General features: G+C 46.7%; 1 pseudogene; it reads left to right on the plus strand.

Moving 5' to 3' along the window:
* Positions 1 to 3807: 3807 nt before the first annotated feature.
* On the plus strand, positions 3808 to 8206 carry LOC147979765 (uncharacterized; annotated as a pseudogene).
* The last annotated feature ends 915 nt before the right edge of the window (positions 8207 to 9121 follow it).

Raw genomic sequence — 9121 nt, forward strand, 5'->3', positions numbered from 1 at the left:
CTCTCAGCTGGAGCAGCGCCCGACCCACTACGCCGACCCACTGCGCCGCCGCTCTCGCGCCCCCGCCGCCTCCCTCTCCCCATCCTCCCCTTCCCCCTCCGACCCCACCCCGCTCTCGCCGGAGACGGAGCAGGTCAGATCCATCCGCCCAATCGCTCGCTCACGCGCCGGGACAACGACGACGACCTCGTCTCCGCGTGCCTGTGCTCGCGAACGGCCGACCAGATCGAGCGCGCCAGCCTGATTGCTCCATCGCGCCATCGTCGAGGTATGCACTCTCTCTCCCAATCTTCTCCTCTTCCCTTCCCTTCCCTTCCCTCCCCTCATGCCCTTGGTTTGCTTCCTCAGGCAGGTGCATGCACAGTCTAAATTTAGACTGTAAGCGGCGAACCCTATCCGTACCTCGGAGCGGCGAAACCTAGCCTTCCCCAACACCTCTGTCTGGCACAAGCCCCTCTGGTAAAACTGCATCTTTGCCGCTAGAGTTTGGCTGCAATTGGTGAATACCGTCAGTTACTGCATTGCTACTCATTATGCTTCTTGTGTGGTGCGTAGGTTAGTTTTGGTTTATTGTGTTAATAGGGCAACCTGGAGTAGAAGTGAATGCCTGAATAAGAAACTTTGGATGTTCTCTTAGTTCTCCTAGGTCACCATCTCATGGAAGCAAATTCTTATTTACCGGAGATATCGGCTCCACTTGCCGAGCGTCATCAGATAGGTCGTTGCTTGCCTTGCAATTTTGGAGCCAGGAGCAACGAATCCACGAAAAATGCATCTACCATACTGGAAGCTGGAAACATTTCATGACTGGAAAATAGCTTAACAAACTTCATGTACACAGGCATATAAGCTTAGCGAAGCATCACCAAATATTTCTTTCTTACAGATATGCAGGTGCATATGAGCAGATCCATTGTGTTAAATACATGTAGGAGCTCAACAAAGGTCGTATCTTTTGACACTTTACTAGATTACAAAATTAATTAACAGCATTAACCGACTAAAATTAAGTACAAGCCCATATGTTCCTTCACACCATCCTGTAGGATGTTTAAGATGTTTTTAAAATGGGTAGTAAAATGACCAAATAATAAGTGTCAAAAAAATGACCAAATAATCAGATGTATAGTTTGAATTTAGGATCGAGTAGGAGTAGCTAGCAGTGATGATGGTGTGTGGTGTAGAGAAACCATGCAGATGTCATGGGCAGGCACTCATAGTCTAAATTTGTTTGAATTTAGAGATCGGGAACCTTTTAGTATTCCAGTTAACTAAAAAATTTAAGAATTATTTTTTAGTGTTAAATACAGTATGTAACTATATCTATTGAGTGTTTGGAGTACTTGGGAAGATTGAGACTGTTCAAAGATGAATAGAGCACATCTTTTGCATATGCTGTCCAGAATTAAAGGAAATGGTATGATGCATACTGTCACATTTGTTTAGCTACTGAAATACTAATTGAAAAGGATTGCTCCCTGTGTTTTTGTGGCTGGTTGTTTAGTTTTCCGTTCTTGTGATATATAAGATCTATGTTTTTATAATAAATAGAGTACTTTTTTTAGTTGATACACCCTCGAAACACTAAGCAATAGTGATGACTCGAATACAGTAAGCAAAATGCTTCTTAGTTAGAAGAGAGTATTCTCTATCTTTTCAGCTAACCTGATGGTGCTTTTGACTACCTTATGTGTTTTTAAATAAATTTGTTGTTTTCCTATAGGGAAGACTCCCCAATAGCATAGAGAAAGATACATGATATTTCCATGCATCATGTATCAGTTCGGTACTAGATTTGTGACCTCTAGCCACAACAAAGTACAATATGTAAACTGTCCATCGACCTAAATGTGTTTTGATATTTTATGCCAATTAAGTGTATTGCTTGTGATGATGCTGCTGCTGCTGTACTACTTGTGATGATGCTGCTGCTATACTACTTGTGATGCTGCTGCTACTTGTGATTTTGTCAAGTGATGCTGCTGCTACTTGTGATCTTCTGAAATGACCCCTTTCTCCTGAAATGTTGATTAATTTCTGTCTCGGTTGAGAATGGGGCACTCCTAGGTCAAGAAAATTAGCAAAGGTCATGCCCAATTTTCTTGACCTAGATGGTGCCCGATTCTCAACCGAAACAAAAATTAATCAAATGATACGGCCTTGGATTTGTGACCTAGAAGTTGTGGCTTTGGAAAGAGGCCTTGGATTAGTGACCTAGAAGGTGACCTAGAAGTTGTGGCTTTGGAAAGAGGCCTTGGATTAGTTTAGTATTAAAACAAGGTGGATGCATGGCATGGCAATGCTAGCTAGATCAATTGCTTACTTACTAATTAATCAAATGATACGGCCGGGGTATCTTTAGGGGCACCCAGTGAGCTAGTATACTCCACATGACTGGCCAGTATTAAAACAAGTTAATTACACCACCATACGACCGACTAGTCGATTAATTAAGCTAATAATCCCAGTGTTACAAGCTAGAAAATTAGCCTGCAAAGACGAGGTCCTTCAGAACGTGGACTTGGACCTTAGCAAGAACACACTAACAGGTTCCATCCCAAAACACCTAGGCAATATCACAAACATCTCTCAATTGTTCCTTGACAATAACCAACTTTTTGGCGACATTCCTAGAGAATTAGGTTATTTGGTCAACTTAGAGATCTTGTTCCTTGACCATAACCAACTTTTTGACCAAACTTTTTTCCTATTTAGAGCGAAACATGGCCCACAATGATAAGGCCGGCGGTTCGGGCAAGGCATTCTGCGAGCTTTCCCAGGAGATGGAGGAAGAACCACACCGCTATGAGGACGCTGCGGAAGACACTGATCCTGACTACACAACCCCTAGTGGCGTCGGGGATGACACCACTGATGGTGCCGCCGAGGATGCCACCACTGATGATGGCAGCGCCCGCACAGATGGCAGCCAACCGAAGAGGCAACGGAAGGACCGGTGCCCGAACATGCTCAACACCGTCAAGGAGGAATTTACTAAAGTGTCCTCTAGTGGGCAGCCAACGGCGCCCAAAGAATTAGTCAAGGGGTACGCGGGACAGCTCGGGTGCATTCTCCGGAGCACCGTCGCGATCAACACCGAGAACCTAAGGCATCGTGACCGAGAGAATTTGCGCAACCTCCTCTTCACGAAGCTGCACGAACGATACAAGTTCCCAAGTGACTTCGCAAACACACGCCTCTCAGGGAATAAAGTGAATAGTGCCGCCCTCATGAAGATGAGCACAGCCCTGGCTACTTGGAGAGCCGCGGTGAAGAGAAGGATTGAAAAAGGTGATCGTTATGAGAAGATCAAGGAGACAAATCCTTCGATCAGCGAAGATGACTACCTGGAGTTCAAGATCAAGTACGAGAGCAACGCAACCGCGGAATCAAGTTAGTGGGGGAAAGATATGCGGGACTTGAACTTAGGGGTCCACAAACTCGGTCCCGGCGGTTAAAGAGTGGTGGAACCTATATGGGACAAGGAGGACACGGAGCATGCCGAGCAAGGCCTACCGCCCCTCTTCAATAAATATCGTGACAAGCAGACCAGGAACTATGTCAGGGCCCGGTACAAGATTGACCCGGTAACAAAGGAGCTTACCACGGATCCGAAGACCAAGGCGCTTGAGCTTGTTCTGGTAAGGAATACACCCCCGCGTAATTAGCTCCATATGGTTGCATTCTAATTAATGAAGCCAAATTTCTAATTGGTTCATGTTCCTTCCACAGGAAACTGAAAGCAGTAGCGCGGGGTCGTCTCAGAGCTCCCCTTGGGACACCACTTTAAATAGGGCGTTGAACGTAATGAAACACAAGGATAAGCTCGGTAAGCCGACGTCAGCTGGTCGTGTGGCCGGCAAAGGCTTGTCCACGAAATGGTCGGAATACTATACCGCTAGGCGAAAGGAGAAAAAGACCAGCTCGGAAAGCCTGGAGCGCGAGGTTCAAGAACTCAAGGCACAAGTGGCGCAGATTCCGGAGATAGTCGAAGAGCAAGTGTGAGACCAACTGGTAGCGACGATCACCACCATTATGCCTACCTTTCTTGAGGGGCTGCAGGCGTGGATTGCGGGCGGCTAATAGGGGCCGCCCCTGATTCCCAGCTTCATGGGCAGCAACTCGCACAACGCGCCGGCGGCGCCATTGGTGTCTCCGGCGGAGGCGGCATTGGTGTCTCCGGCGTCAGCGCCGACATTGGAGCTTAATGCACCCGGGTGTGGGAAGAATACGCCGGCCGGCACCTCGGCAGCAAGCGGCCCCTCCGTCACTTGCACGCCCACCATTGGCGGTGCCTCGACATTAGCCGAGCTCGACACCATCACGGTAACTAAGCCTCTCAGGCGATGACTTCATCTCCTTGCCTTTGACTGGGCATCCCTAACGCCCTACATGTTTTTGCAGGGCGCCGCCGACGTTCCATGCACTTTCCTGCACTTCGTGGATGGCGAGTTGATCGATGTTGCCAAGGCCAGAATCGTCGAACCGGGCAACCGTCTGTTCCACGGTAATTCGATGCCACCCAGCGTGTATAGGGTTCAACTGGTTCGGGTGCTGCGGGGCTGCGGTGACTTGTTACCTTCGTATCGACCCCCTGGGGCCGACGAAGATGATGTGATGACCCTCAGCGCCTGCATAAGCTGGTCCATGCTTTGGCCGAAGAGCCAGATTCATTTGGGGGCGGGGGACACCACCCCACAGACAACACCGCCAGTCGTGCCGGCGCCAAGCCATGGCAAGACCGCCGCAACGCTACCGCCGTCAGCTGATCCGGGCATGCATATGGCACAGGATCCGGACGACGACGGTACATTTACCAGGGTCGATAAGTACTTCAATGAACATGGGTATGGTGATGAATTCTTGGGCCTCCTTCTTAAGAACCCAACCCTGCAAAAGACGATCGCGATCTAGCTGGTACCGCGGAGAAACCCAATTGCAACAGGCGTCGTCTGGTGTTCAGTTCTCTGGAGACGCCTCCAGCTGCCGCCTTCACCGAGCCTCAGATAGCCGAGGTGCAAAATATTATCAGCCCCAACACACTTAAGAAGGTGGTCTCTGAGCAGAACTCGATCCCGTTACAGCAGAAGAAGCAGAAGGGACGGAAAAGAAAGTATAACAAGGGTGCGAGCCAGCCGGCACCGAGTACGATCCATGCTCAGGACGGGCCACCTTCACCTAAGGATATCTCAAGGAGGGTGCATGTGGCGGGTAGGCCGATGCTACCGACTAATCTGCTCAAAGCTGCAACCGGTGCTATGCGGAGTCTGCATGACAGTGTTCTTTCTTTAGAGAAGCGGCGTCTCTCCGAGAATGATGTGGCTTACTCGGTTTTCGTGGCCAAGGTGCCAGAGGGCAAGGGCTTTGTCGATAGCACCATTGGGGGTATGATTGTCCTGTAGTTTGATGACATCTTCGCTATGTTTAACCTTCATCCGCTGCACTACACCTTCATTCGGTTATTTTCGCTAAGTATGGAGATGCGGATCATTAGAGACAAGACCCCGGACATCGTGATAGTCGACCCATTCTACATGCGTGCCAAGATCTTGGGCAGCGCTGGGGACCGGCAAGTCGCGAGTTCATACCTGGAAGGCGTCATTCTAGCGAACCTAAATAAGGATAATTTCCTCGTGCCTTACTTTCCCAAGTAAGTCATCCCCTCACCGCCCCGTAACATATAATTTCTTAGATTTTGATCCTTCTAACATTCCGTGTTTTATGTAGTGACACGCGTTGCACACTCATCCTCTTAAACCCGAACTATTCCACGGCCACGTATTTCGACTCGGACCGTCAGTCGAATAAAGACTACACAAATATCAAGAAAGTTCTTGATGATGTTCTCCCCGGCTACCCCAAATCTGGAGGCACCTTCAGGAGGCCAATTTTTAGGTACGGCAAGAACGTGTTCACCCATGTAACGATGTTCCCCTGCGTCAAGCAGCCGCCTGGCGGTCAGAAGGATGCCTACTACGCCCTCCATCACATGCGGACGATCGTACGGGACCATTATCACCTTTTGCTACCAAATAGTCTCAAAGATTGGGCTGCACGCTTGTCGGCAATCCAGGACGCGGACCTCAAACAAGAATTCTTTCGCATCCAGTCGGAGTTTGTGGAAATCATCCATCAAGATGTCCTTCGTACCTCGGGGCAGTTCTACCTCAAATATCAACCGTCCAACAGTGAAATAGAAACAACGCTACAAATGCAGGCTGACAACGACCACGGTTTCATGACCATCACGAAAGACGGCGGCTTCATCCATGCTCCGGTCCCTGAGTCGAGTCGAAAGTAGTGATGCTATGTAGTTCTGAAATATCGATTAGCTCATGTTGTAATTAAACTTTAATGAACTTGTATGTCTCTTTGGTTTGGACAGTCATTCAACTTATATGTAATCGATGCTATTTATTAGTAGGACCATGAATCGTGCTATTAATGTGTTGCTTTTCTCTTCCGATCCTTTTGTTGCATACTTATATATTGCTTATGTATTGTCTGTGAATTGCTACTAACGTTTTGTTTGTCTAGTGCATAGAGATGCCGTCGTATGTCGTGTATAAGGGTAAGGTTCCCGGAGTCTACGACGACTGGGAGGAGTGTCGGAGACAGGTTCACCATTTCAGCGGTAACAGTTACAAAGGGTACACCACTAGGGCGGAGGCGGAAGCTAGATACACGCGCTATCTAGTGGGAGAGAGGAGGGAGCGGAGGAGGAACCGGATGAAGACCAGTTTCATCGCGATGATGCTCATCGTGACCGCAGCTCTCTTCTATGTGATAGTAGTTTAGATGATCGATATCGACTTTGTAATGTGACGACAAACTCGGCTAATATATATGATGAACTTTGCTAATGTCTCGAGACCTATACTTGGCTAATGTTTGAACTTTGTTCGCTATTTCTTGGAGACTAATACGATGAATTCTATTGTGTGATGTTTATATTCTGTGCTGTGTAATGTGTATTTTGTAACCTGTGCAAATACCAGATATTTTGTAACATGTGAAAATATCAGAAAAGAAAAAAATCCTAATATTCATAGTAGTGGCGCACCATATTAAGCACTAGTGGCGCACAAGGGCTAAATACCTGTGGCGCATTATGGGGCATAGTAATGGCGCACTAGGGGGCATACGTGAAGGTAAATATGGCCCCCTAGGAGGCATAGTAATGGCGCACCATTGGACATAGTAATGGCGCACTGCTTGGTGCGCCACTATTGTCTGGTATACTAATGGCGCACCGGGGGTGCGCCATTAGTACTTGTTACTAGTGGCGTGATGATAGTGGCGCACCTATAGTGCGCCATTAATGGCCAAAATAGGTGCGCCACTAACAGTCCTTTTCCTAGTAGTGGGAGTTGCAAGGCACGTATTTGTATTGTTGCTACTAAGGGTAAGATGACGGGGTTTGAACATATTATTTGGTCTAACTTTGTCTACATTATGTCATCATGCTCCAAGCATTACTCTATTTTTTATGAACTTAATACCTTAAGATGCATGTTGGATAGTGGTCAAGGGGTGGAATAATAGTAGTAGATGCAGATGGATGTCTGTATACTTGTCTCTAACATAATGCCTATATATGATCATTCCATGAATATCATCATAACTATGGGCTATTCTATGAATTGCCCAATAGTAATTTGTTTAACCATCGTTTGTATGCTCATGAGACAGATGCCTTTAGTGAACTCTATGGCCCCCGGGTCCATTCACTTTATATTTACTAAAACCCTAAGAATACTTGTTGCAATTTTTTATTTTATATTTTACTTTATTTATCTTTCTACCACCATCAGATTTGATCCTTGCAACTAACGAGTAAGAGGGGATTGACAAGCCTCTTGCCCGTGTTGGGTGCAAGTATTTGCTTTGTGTGTGTGCAGGTATCGTTTATCTTATTTGCTTGGTATCTACTACTGGTTTGATAAACATTGGTTTTTAATTAAGGGAAATACTATCTACTACTATACTATATCACCGTTCCTCTTCAGGGAAATCCTAACGCCTATCATATGTAGCAATAGGCCTCCCAGAAGTCTGACCTCCCGTCCAGCCTCCGATGACTAGCCTACTAGAAGTCTGACCTCCTAGAATCGGCCGCCTAGTCTGACCTCAAGACGGTGTAAATTTTTTTTACTTTAAGAAATGTGTACTTATAGATCTAAAAGCACTCTACCATGTAAACTGACTCAGGCCCATGTAACACTACCCCTCGTCCACCTATATAAGGGGAGGTAGGGTCCTGAGAGGCACCTTCAACATCTTCTAATAGGCATAACTGATATGACACTATTGTAGGATGCTACTAACACGACACTACAATCAGAGACCCTTCGACGAATCTGTGTGCGGTGCATTAATCGCAAATGATGATATAATAAAACCGTCAAAATGATACGGAATGTTTGCGATGGAAAAGACATCAAACACGATTCAAATTATAGTTGCGTGTGCGATGTGTGGCATACAGTTCACTCGAATGAACTATTTGCGATGAGCTTAACAACAGAAACGGTCAGCCAGATGAAGGTGTGTGTGATACACGACATACAGTTCACCCAGATGAACTGTTTGTGATTAGGAAACACAATAGAAACGGTCAGGCAGATCAAGGTGTGTGCGACAGACGGTATACAATTCACTTGGATGAACTGTTTCTGATGAGCCAAAACAAGAGATACGGTTAGCGAGATCAAGGTGTGTGCGATAGATGGCATACACTTCACACAGATGAACTGTTCGCGATTAGCCACAACAAACAGAAATGGTCAGACAGATCAAGGTGTCTGCACTAGCTGGGCACACATTCTAATTAAAAGAAGCATGTGCGATGGTAATAACGAGCGCGCACGGTTGATGGAACAAGTCATGTGGTGACATCGCCAATTGCGATGCATCCTGTGGTGCAAACGCCACGTACGCATCCGAGAACGCGTGCCAATCTTATGCCATCTGGGAATCGTGCCGCACTTCAAAACTAGAACCGTCAATAAATTTTCAGCTTTCTTCCCGTCACATTTCAAATTACCACACTATATTTAATTGCACACATGTTCACACCGATCAAAACTTAAACGGTTTCCCACTTAGCAGCGTATTACTC

Source organism: Triticum urartu, chromosome 3A (genome assembly GCF_056163025.1).
Source record: "Triticum urartu cultivar PI428250 chromosome 3A, HENAU_Tu73, whole genome shotgun sequence".
NCBI lineage: Eukaryota > Viridiplantae > Streptophyta > Magnoliopsida > Poales > Poaceae > Triticum > Triticum urartu.